Consider the following 11,557-nt stretch of genomic DNA (forward strand, 5'->3'; position numbering starts at 1 on the left):
ATAGCATAAACTTAACTTTAAGTTTTGTATTCATTCAGGTGGCCTAATGACAAAGTGAGTTTGTGTTTCCAGACCTAGTATACAAAGTAAATAGCAAACTATCTACTAAATATATATTACCATTTACTGAATCTTTTTGTCCAACACTCTCATAGTATCGCTACACCTTCACATCTGTATGATGCCTCAATGACGACAGCACTCTGTTGTCCAACTCCAGAATCAGAATCAGAATCAGTTTTATTGCCAAGTATGTTTCCACATACAAGGAATTTGTTTTGGTGATTGGTGCAATTGGAGGTTCTTGGAGGTTCTTGTAAACAACAGGTTTACACAGTTTTAGTTTCAAAGGGATACTTTTTGTGTTTACTGGAGACAACAGGAACGGACTGGATGCACATAGCTAGAGTGCAAAGTTTGGACAGAGTTTAAGTGCAGAGGGAAAATAGGACCTGCCTAGTTTCTGCCTGTATGTGGGAATCAGGTGGACCATGACATGGTCAGAGTGGCCCAGTGCAGCCCGGGCGACGGCCTGATAAGCACCACTGATTGTGGTGTAACAGTGGTCCAGAGTGTTCCCCCTCTCTGGTTGGGCAATTAACAAACTGTCTGTATTTGGGCAGTTCGTGGCTGAGGTTACGTTTGTTAAAGTCACCAAGGACAATAACTAAGGAGTCCGGGTTGGTCCGCTCCACACACAGTATCTGCTGTGGCCTGTGGTGGGATGTAAACACCGACCAGGATGAATGAAGTGAACTCACGGGGGGAGTAGAAGGGCCTGCAGTTTATGATGAAAGTTTCCAGGTCAGGAGAACAGTGCTGCAGGATCACCAGCCACTCTTGGCATAAAAACAGATTCCTCCACCTTTCGTTTTGCCGGACAGTTCTGTGTCGCGAACCGCTCTGAAGAGTTGGAAGCCGGCCAGCTCCAGCGCAGAGTTCGGAATCGATCCACACAGCCACGTCTCCATGAAGCACAGAATGGAAGATGAAGAAAAGTCTCTGTTCTTCTGCACCAGTAGCTGAAGTTCATCCAGCTTGTTGGGCAGTGAACGCACCTTGGAGAGAAAGATACCTGGGAGAGGTGTGCGAAGTCCGCGCCGGCGGAGACGCGCTAGCGCACCGGCACGTTTTCCTCTCCTCCGGCTTTTCACTGCGAGAGCAACGGTCAGTGCACCTTTGACCAAAATGTCCAATAATTCCGCAGGTGAGTCGAGAAAGGTGGAAAAAATCCTCTGGAGTTGTTTCTCTGATGTTAATGAGCTCTTCTCTGGTGAAAGAGCTCCGGAAACCAAGGCAGAAAACTGGATTTATAAAGAAAATAAGGCAAAAAAGTGTGCACCAACGCACCGAGGCAGCCATCCGTGGCGCCATGGCAACTGGAACCAAGCAATAGTGGTCATGTTTAACGGTGACAGCAACACAGTGACATCTGGTAAAAACAAGTGAAGGTATTATTTGTTTCTTATCTTCATCTTCTTGGTCAGCCAAGGGATTCAAATATATTCTAGGTGCAGGTCAGTAACAGCATGGAGTATATCTCTGAGACATAATTCTCCTTTTCTCTAGCGTTCCTGGTAAACAACGCAGCTACAGCTCAGCAACTCTCACAAAACTCGAACTTGGCCAACTAGTGGAGTCTCCCCTCACAAACACACTTCACCCTGTTCTGCAAAGCTTTACTCTAACTTTTCGAAACATTACATACACATTCTCTCGACACTTGAACCCGACAACTTTGGCAGCATTAAATACGACAACATACCCCAGAAAAAGGGAGAAATAATCACAAGAGTGATAGGGCGATGTTTGTTGTTCAGTGATAGCATTTATTCAAATGAGGAAAATAACTTGATTTCCCCTAGGACTGGGTGGAGACTAAAGCAATCGATTTCAGACTAGCAGATTAAGACTACTTTGTAGATCACTGATAAAACTGTTGTAGCCTAACTTTTAACAGTAAGAATGGAATTTACAATGAATGCATTTTTTAACATTTTGAACAGAATATTAGCCTTACGAATTTATCACCCATGACCACACACATCCATTTAACCTCATCACAGAGTTTTAATGTTATTGCAGACCACAAATTCACTTCAAACTTGTAACAGTAGTGTATTACTCTTTTAATTCCCATTCAAAAGCTTCTCCTGTCATAATTTCCAACCTTACTTCTGCCACGTGTAGCCATTATGGAGGCCTCAGTGCCGCTATCTTCTGCTGCTCTTCATGAGAAAGCAAATTAATAACAAATTAGACCCCATTCTCTGTCAGTGGTTAGAGGTCTATGACTTATTTGATTAAGAGGTAGTTGTTCTGTAACCATGTATTGATTAAATTTGACTTCCAATCAATCAAGACAGCTTTGGCCACAGTGACCACTGCAGTAGGACTCAAAAGAAATGGGGAGGGGGGTGTGTTTGGCATTGCTGAAATGAAATGATAATGCCTCCAAATTGCAACCCTTGCAGGGGTTGTAGACTTCTGGCACTGGTGGTGTGTTTCACACACATACAGAAAACTTTATGCAGAACTGCTTTTTCTGTCTTTTTCTTTTTCTGTCTTTTTTAAAAATGTGTTTGTTTGTTTTTGTGTGACAATGGAGTTCAATATCACAGAAAAAGGTACTGTCAAGCATATCAGCCTTTAGCTGCAGATTTACAGCTTCATCCTTTGTGCTTCAACTCTTTCACAGCATGTGATTTTCCACTTTTGGTGTCAAAGTTGTCCAGTACATTTTAGGGCTGCAGTTACTGATTATTTTCATTATCAATAATGAATAAAATGTCAGAAAGTAGTATAAAAAGCTTGTTATAATTTCCCATATTCCAAGGTATTTTTTTAAATGGCATGTTAATGTCTAATCATAACTCCAAAAACAAAAACACGAACATTTGTACTATAAATGACAAAGAGAAGCATCAAATCATCATATTTAGAAAGTTGAAACTAGCTAATATTTTGCATTTTTTGGAAAAAAAACTTTCTCAAGACAAATGGTGTAAACGGTTAACAGAGGCAATGTGAAGGTGCAGATGTAGGAAAACGGATTTAATTTGATCATCAAACAAACTTTGAACTTTAAAGTGGCATGTATACAGGCACAGTAGCCCATGTATTGAGTGTATCTGTTATACGGTGCATCTGTACTGTCACGTCCATTGCCTGTTAGCAGCCAGTAAACATGGTGCTACGTGCCGTAGTGTTGTGTTGTTTGTGTGTGTGTGTGTGTGTGTGTAAGAGTGCTGGTTTGCCCTCTGCCCTCCCCTTTTCTTTGGCACGGCTGTCCTTGGTTCACAATCAGGGTCTGGAGTACAAAGGAGGAGTGAGGTGGGCTGGCCGGTGCTAGAATGGGCCATTTGGCAGGTGATGAGCAGCGTGAGTGTGTTTTCCGTGATAGCTGCTCAGTGATAGCAGAGCTAGTGTAAAGCTTGTTCACTGATTCTCTTACCAGTCACTTGTTGATGTTCAGCCTTGGTTTCTTTCTTTTGTCCAAGTGCTCCAGTGTCAATTCTTCATTGTAGTTTAGTAATTATTAATTCTTTTTCCTTCTGAATCTGTTTTCCAGATTTTTTTTGTTTTGTCCCGTTCACTTATTTAATTTATTGTTACTTCCCCCATCCCTGGACTGATACAGTTATCTACATAACCACACCAAGAAGGACACAACATGAGGGAAACAGAAAGCTCAAAAAGATGGTGGACTTTGCAACTAGAGAAAAGTGCAATGACAATATACATATATATAACAGTTTCCAGCTATTTGAATTTTCCAAACATTGACTGTGGATGGATAAAGGGGTGGACAATGTGTTTTAAGTAACCAGGATAAAACAGGCTGACTTCTTTCAGCTTTAATGGCAGGCGAGGTTGCAGCTTCACATCTCTCCATCCTTCAAAAACCAGGAGGAAAAATCTGGCCTGCTTTAGGTGGAGAATCTTTAAAGTTCAGATTCAGGGAAATGTCTGACTTTCTTTTTTTTTTTTCTTCTTCTTTTTTCAGATGTAGAGTCAGGACGTGTTTTACATGTTCAGTGCTGATAAAAATGAGTGATGGGATGATTTCAAAGGCAAAGGGAGGCTCGCAGCCCTTTAAAACTCTTTTTAAAAGTCCCTCCCTCCGTCTCTCTGATCTAAGGGGAGATGAAAGCAGTAGCCTAATGCTTGCTAAGTGACATTTCTCCATCTCTGATCTCTGTCCCTCATGTAGACAGACAAGGGAATAAAAAAAACAGAGTTAGCATCAAGGATTTTCACTCCCTCCTTCTTCCTTGTATGTTTTGGTCTCCTTTTCTGTCTCACTGCCTGTCTCTCCTGTGCTCTATCGCTTCACTTTTGACATTTGACTGCATGCAAATCCTCCTCTTCCAAATCTGTTACTTCCCCCAAATCAGATTTTTTTGAGGGTAAACACCAGAAAAGTGCCGGGTAATTTATAAAGCATTTGTTTGCGCTGCCTGCTTATCTTCTTTGGTTCATCACTCTGTAACCTTGAGATAAAGATGAGAATGACACTGGATGCTGTCGCTGTGCAATTAATCACACGAGTGCGCTCTCACACACATACAGAGATGTTAACTGTGTGCATGCGTTTGTGTGTTCACGTGTACATGCATTTGCGCAAATGCACAACCCTGATATGAAATCTCACAGAGACATTTCATTCGCATCAACAGATTATGGCACGCCATCGCTGCATGTCTGGAAAGCTTGTGGTGAAATGTTTGTTCATAAACTTGACCGTAAAGGCATACGTACGCACACATGCACACAAACACACCCTTTTTCTACACCTCATCACCATCTGCATCACATATCACAACGCTGCCACCTAATCACCAGGAGTCAGCTCCCACAGAGGAAATAATTATATTGTCAGCTCTCTGTCACTGTAACAGATCTACCAACAACAAAACACCGGAATACTAACCAGGACACATCAGATTCCTCCTCTGCTCATAACAAGAGTGGTGTAACAGCTCCAGTGTCATCGCTCTCACCATTAATATTATCCAAGGAGCGATGGATCCAGGAATGTGGAGGTGTCTCTGTGTGTATGTGTGTGTGTGCGTGTGTCGGCTCAGGGTGTCTATTAATTTCTGTTTATTTCAATAGAAGGTGCGGGTCAATTTTTAAGGACGCAACTTGTAAGCATCAGTGTAAATTAATGATGTATTTTAATGACAGATGGTGTAATTTGTAGTTATGTTAGCAGTGCATTGCATCGATGCTCAGGCTCATTTAATAATGTGGCCTCGGTGTCTGTGATGGTTTTTGAGGAGGAATAGTTGGCTGTAGCGGCAAAATAAATGCATTTTGGGTAATTGCTAGGAGAGAACAGAGTCAGTATGTGTTGATTGAGCTAGCCAGGGCATGCAGCCTCTCTGCCTCTCCACCTCCACCCACTCTCCCATTAAAACAGCACTCACCCGCTTTCACTCAACAACTGAACTCTACCTAAAGCTAATTTGGCTATCTCAGGCCTCTTTCTTATTACACCATAGGATTTCCCCTCTACCTTTACCTTGCCTGCTTTTTTATTAAAATTCTGTAGCCTGTTTTTATTTTTATTTGTGCCAATTACTGTGTGAACGTGTGTGTGTGTGTGTTTGCGTGTGGGAGGTGGCGCTGAGTGTGGGGAGGAGGCGATGTTCAAATTTAAACCATAGACAATTGAGGGTTGTCAGTGATTTGGGAAAATACTGTAGCAGTGCTCCCACACAGGTGGAATTGGCTCAGTTTTTAATAGTGTGTTAAAAATTGCTCTTAGGCATATTTGTTATCTGGCTGACACTGCTATCTAGATCTGGTACACACCAAATATGTCGGTATTTAAAGGTATCATGCTGAGTTTTTACTGTAAACAAACACCTCATAAAAGTTGCCAAATTTGTGTTGCTTATACTAGTTCTGGGTCTTTCTTTCATCATTTTTTTTAGTGCATTACGGTGCATTACCTCCTACACTATGACATCCCTGTCCCAGTGGCATCATGTCAGTGTGTGCTTATAGAGCATGTGATAAAAGCGATCAACCTCATAAAAACTCACTTTGCTCTATAGTGCAAACAGTGGAAAAACTTTGCGTGGTATTGTTAAAGTGGCTATAATTGATATTTTTATAATAATAATAATTCATAGGACCATGTGAAAGCGATGTGATGAAACCACAGAGAATTATTACCTGAATCAGTGGCTCCCTTTGCATTTGTAGGAATTCCATTTTGTTTTGCTGCTCTCAAGTCAGGTTTAAGTGTGCTGATTGATGGTAGATCAAAACCAGTGTAATTCACTGACTCTGACAGTTGTGGGCTTTTATATGTTTGATTATGATTATGTTTTATATGTTTTATAATGTCACAGTAACATATATCTGCCAAGTTGCAAAATGTCGCTACTGAACTTATCAACACAACAGTCATTTATTTACAGTGTTCACTGATTACATCTGCTCTCGCAGCACAGTTTCCCCCTCATAGCATCTAAATCACAGAGGTTTTCAGTACATACACTGATCAGCCACAGCATTATATGAAATGTCAAATATTGACTTATTATGTTTTTAAACACACATTCACAATTTATTGAATTGTCATTTTTTCTTAGGCTCTACAGTTCCTCTCACATTTTCCTTGCCTCCCTTTCTATCCCGCCCTTTTATATTCCGCCTTCCTTTTTTTCCTCCCTCTGTCTTTCTGTTTCACTACCCCTTCCCTCCTGTGAAATGGTTAATCAGGGGGCTCATATCCAAGAATATTACTACCATGTTCAATATGCTTCAGCTCACATAACTTTATGTCCAACAGGGACCAAATGAGCGAACGGAGTGAATCTAGCGAACAATTTATCCTTTTGGTGCAGCACGTATAATCTTTATTAGATTGAGCCGTAACATGGTATTGGCAGCAATTAGGCCCTAGAAGGAGGCACTACTGCAGAGGTTAATAACTGCAGCGTGTCTGTGTGTAGCTCTGTTATGATAGAAAGGTTAGCTGTATTAGTGATGGTGGCAGTGGGCCAAGCTAGAGAGAGAGAGGTGGTATTCACACTGGAAACTCAGGGTGTGAAAATGTTCTCTTCCCACTGAGGCAAATCACTGCTGGTGTCTGACCTATGTTCTGTCCATAACAGGTTTGTCTGCAAAACTCATAGAACAAACTATGTGGCAAAGAGAGACAAGAGATAACTGAACAAGAATTTTTTTTTTTATAAAAGTTTTTCTTTATTGTAATTAGTTTTGTGTTTTTGTTTTCTGTTCTTGCTGTGTTTCTGGTGTTTATTAGGCAGAGAGAGTAGAGAATGACAGAAAAGGCGGGGGAGAGAGATGGGATGGATTCTAACCCCTGAGCTGCCATCGTAGGGATTCAAGGACCCATGTTTGTGCATGATTAACCTCGGATGGATAGCAACTTTTTGTGCTGGAAAGGCTTTGCTGGTTGTACCGGGTATACAAGGTATTGCAATAATTAAGAAGCAAAAACAGAAATTACACAAAATGATACAAAATTTTTAACGCCCACAAGATGTAAACCAACAACCTTATGAAAACGTTTACAGACTGTTCTAAGCTGAGTCTCTCTCCTTCCAGATCCAGACTAACAAACTGGTGATGGCTAACCAACCAGACATCGTGTTGTCGGCAAAACTGCAGGAGAAGGCAGGGGTGACAGATGTAGCAATACCAAGCAACAGCGACATCAAGAAGGAACACAAGAAGCTTGAGAAATATCAAGGGCTGAAAGAGGAGCTAGAAAAGATGTGGAGAGTAAAGGCAACAGTGGTACCAGTGGTAATTGGAGCACTGGGGGCTGTGACCCCCAAACTGGGAGAATGGCTGCAGCAGATTCCACGTACAACGTCTGAGGTCTCTGTCCAGAAGAGCGCAGTTATAGGAACAGCTAAGATACTGTGCAGAACCCTCAGACTCCCCGGCCTCTGGTAGAGGACCCGAGCTTGAGGAAGACACACCACCCCAGGAAGGGTGAGAGGGAGATTGCAGAGATGAAATGCAGGCAACAGTAAAGACCAAAATTCACTTTAACAGAAAAGTATAAATATAAAATATATAAAGATAAAAATGTAGTCTGAACTGATTTTCCACATTGTTCTGAAAAAGAACCAATGGTGTTGTAATTGTTTCTTGCTTCCTCCGTGTTGAACTTTGCAATTAAAACTTTTTGTCTTTGCTTAATATTTAATTTACATAGATCATTGTGGGTCTTAGTTTATAACCTGTTGTCCAACACAAGTTTGCAGAGCCCTCTGACAGCCTCTGTGCTTTGTATTTGAAAAGCATATTGGACACATGCAATGTGCATAAGTCTTGTTACATCTTACCATGAATTACTTGCTGAATCAAAAATTCAAGTTGGTGTTAAATTCAAGATAGTAACACTGCGGATGAGATCACACTTCTCAGCTGTAGCATATTCTCCTCGCGTGTTCATCAGCTGTTTTAGAAAATGCCTTCAGTTATCAGCGCAGGGATTCTAGCAGGCAAAATTCATTTCGGTGAGACAGTCTCCGTATTTCTGTCTGTTCACCCCTCTGACCCTCAGATGGAACAGTGTGGATCTAAAGTATTTTCATCCTGTATTTGTGCAATGTTGGTAAGAAATGATTAAGTTTGAGTAGAACTGATTACCCCTGCCAAGGTGGTTATGTTGTGTCTGCCTGTCTGTCTGTCTGTTTGTTTGTTAGTCTGCAGGATCACGCAAAAAGTACAACACTGATTTTCATCAAACTTAGTGGAGGGATGGGACATAGGCCAGGAAAGAACCCATTAAAGTTTGCTGCAGATGTTGTCAAAGGGGAAGATTTTTTAAATCATTTTTCTGAACTTTTGACAGGAAATAATATATGGATCTTGATGTAAAAAAAAGTAATGTAAAAAATCAGACATATTAATGTTGTTGAGATTTATGAGTTTGTACAGAACTAAATATTGATTCGCATTACAGACATAGTTAGACTTACTATTAATAGTAATTAACAGTGCATATGGCACCAGCAGCATTTAGGAAAATTACATCAGTATTTCATTTGACATTCAACTGTTAAAATGACAGAATAACAATTGCAGTTGCAACTTAGGTCTTACAGCTGTAGCGCTGTATGAATTGTATAACATTCTCCTCATCATTGTGCACAACAGGTAATAAAACCATAAAGATGTCTTGAATAAGGACTAAAGACAATAAATAAACAAAGCCACATGAGGACAAAAGACAGGCTTGTTTGGCCTTGGCGGGGGAATGCGCTCTCCTGTTGTTGGGGATTTAATATCACTGTGATAACTAAAATGGTACTCAGTAGAGAGCGTACCTCTGCCCGGGCCAAACAGTCTTGCACACCTGTCAAATCCAGATTATTATCTGGATCTGCACCAAAGTCATTGATGCTAACACCATAAGTGTGTCTGATTTTTTTACACCAAGATCCAAACATTGTTTCCTGAGACATATTGACAAAAAAAATGTTACATTGGTAAGGAAAGTGATTTAAAAAAAGTCCAGGATCCGCCCCTTTAACTATATCATCACCAAAATGTCATCCAAATCGTAATAAACCATGCCTCAACCTTCCACTAAGTTTGTGAAGTTCAGTACTTTTTGTGTAATCCTGCTGTCAAACAAACAAACCAACCAACAAACAAACAAACAGACACAGGTGAAAACATAATGTCCTTGGCGGAGGTAACAAATAAACCAACCAGAATGGCACTCAGGAGAACGCAGGGGGAGAACCTCTGCCAATGCCAAACAATCCCACACGTCAGTCAGATCTGAATTATTATCTGGATCTGCACCAAATTGCACAAACTAATAGATCTCAACATTATAAATAGGTCTACAAAAATTCCACTGAAAAACAAACAAACAAACAAACACAGGTGAAAACTTAACCTCCTTGGTGGAGTTAATAAAATGGAAATACATCTTTTTTTTAATTCATTACTGCTGCAGTGTGTGAGAGAACAGAAAACACTTTTCTTCATTCATATCATTATGTTTCCTCTTACCGCTGCTCTCAGCAGTGCTCCGCCTCTTGTAGACTATGTCCCACACACTGAACTAGTTTTGTGGCTTTTTCCATAACTCCATCATGTCACTGAATGACAGCCATGCTTTATCTTTCCTGGACTTTGTACACAGATAACGGAATAAGTAATCTTCAGGAACGTGTCACACCGCAATTAAAAATCTCAGCATGATGGACTACAGAGGTGAAGACTCTTGGGTCTGCGACGAGTGTGGAGAGGCAGCATTTATACAGATATCAATAATGAAGGCCTCGGATGTAGTAAAAGCTTATCAATGCATCTTCACCAAGTCAGTTCCATTTAATTAACAGTCACTGTTACATCGCTTCGAGAGGTTTTGGTGTGTAAATTAACAGAGCGTGAGGATGCACAAAACAAACATGACACAATCTCACAAAACAACTCCATCAATGCGCTCTGATGCTGCGACAAAAAAAAAAAAAAAAAAAGACGAGCAACACCAATACAGAGAACACACACTCTGCTTTGGTTCAGAAACCCTTTCCCAGAGTCACGGTGAGATGAGACTTAAGTTCTGTGAGATACGGAGGCGCGCACCACGACTGTCAGTCTCGGATGCAAATAGACACTCAGGCACAGTGCCAGAGACATCTACCTGCCACGACTGGGGCCATTTGAAGTTGGAGCTTTATTGCCAAAGATGAGATCAAAGGCAAGCTGCCAGGATGGCTCTATCCCCCTCTCTCTCTCTGTGTCTCTCTCTCTTTCACACACACACAGTCCAAGATGCAAGTACATCATCTAAAAAGAATTTAAAAAAAAGGGTGAGTGTCTCTCACTCATCTGAGTGAGAGACACAGAGACAGAGGAAGAGAGAGAGGGGACCTTAAGCCTCCAGTAATTCTGTCTTTCTTCATCTGCTTGGCTGTTTGCATATTTATTTAGTCTGAGTTGAGTAAATATCTTCTTTAGCCTGCCACAAAAAAAAAAAAAAATGAAAGGAGGTGAGTGATAGGATCTTTAATCCCTCTTCCCCCCATCTACTCTGTCAATCATCTAAATTTTTTTCACTTGCTGGCCTCTAATTCTTTTAATTGAGTGCCTCTTGAATGTAAGAACCCATTTAAATCTACCCATTTCTTTCTGTCTCCCTCACCCCCTTTCCCTTCCATCCATGCATGATTTACAGCATATTGCCTTTTTTACTAGTGTTGCTAAGGAGGTAGATTTTAGAAGTATGGTTGACCAGTAACTTTTGGTGTGTATGTGCTCTTACATGCACATATTTAATTGTGGTGATAACTGCGAAAAGAGAGGGAGTGCAATCTCTACTTGCATCATCCAGCAACTGACTAAAAATGACTTGGATTCATTTTTAAAGTTGCACTAATTTATATTTTTTACATTAACAGCAAAGGGATAGTTTAAACTTAGAGGTGGTGGGTTGAGAAAAAAAAAAAATCTGGAGGAAGTAAAGTGTGTACAACAGAGACTTTGTTTACATGAAAATGAATTATCAGGATACCAGCAGGTGCATTTACATACCCTGACT

At 40.7% G+C, this 11,557-nt stretch overlaps 1 long non-coding RNA gene across 1 annotated transcript; it reads left to right on the forward strand.

The window, feature by feature from the left end:
- Positions 1-884: 884 nt before the first annotated feature.
- LOC139636890 (uncharacterized) lies at positions 885-10,326 on the forward strand. Its single transcript, XR_011694485.1, has 3 exons — positions 885-1,207; positions 7,286-7,456; positions 7,591-10,326. It is a non-coding gene; the product is annotated as an uncharacterized lncRNA (long non-coding RNA).
- Positions 10,327-11,557: the final 1,231 nt, after the last annotated feature.

This window comes from Trachinotus anak, unplaced genomic scaffold (assembly GCF_046630095.1).
Source record: "Trachinotus anak isolate AG129_WGS33_773 ecotype Australia unplaced genomic scaffold, CSIRO_AGI_Tana_v1 ptg000019l, whole genome shotgun sequence".
Lineage (NCBI taxonomy): Eukaryota > Metazoa > Chordata > Actinopteri > Carangiformes > Carangidae > Trachinotus > Trachinotus anak.